This window comes from Mus pahari, chromosome 14, assembly GCF_900095145.1.
Source record: "Mus pahari chromosome 14, PAHARI_EIJ_v1.1, whole genome shotgun sequence".
Classification (NCBI taxonomy): Eukaryota; Metazoa; Chordata; class Mammalia; order Rodentia; family Muridae; genus Mus; species Mus pahari.
The window spans coordinates 45,226,741-45,227,135 of record NC_034603.1 but is presented as its reverse complement, the minus strand read 5'-3'; positions in this window follow the sequence as shown (position 1 = coordinate 45,227,135).

Sequence of the window (395 nt, the reverse complement as noted above, 5' to 3'; positions counted from 1 at the left end):
TTACCATTATTTCTGAGGGATCCAATAACATACGGAACAGCAGGACCCTAATTAACTGAAATCCCTACTGTCTCAGATGTGGGAGTAGGGGTGGGTGGTCATATGCCAGCCATCCCCCACCCAAGCCTTCCACCCTGGCTGTGGTTCACCAGCGACAGGGGAGCTTCCTCTTTAGAGTTCAGTTCCTTTTCATTTCTCTTGCTCAGAAAGGAGGAAAGAATGCCACAAGAGGGTGTGGGGGAGGGGCCAGAAGTGGAGAAGAGGGGAAAAAAAGCCTTTCTCACAATAGGATATGTGCCTCAGACAATTGAATGTTGTCTGGATTATATCTTGGAGTTAATTCGTTGATTCTTCTTCTTTTTTTCTTTCTTTCTTTCTTTTTTTTTTTTTTTTTT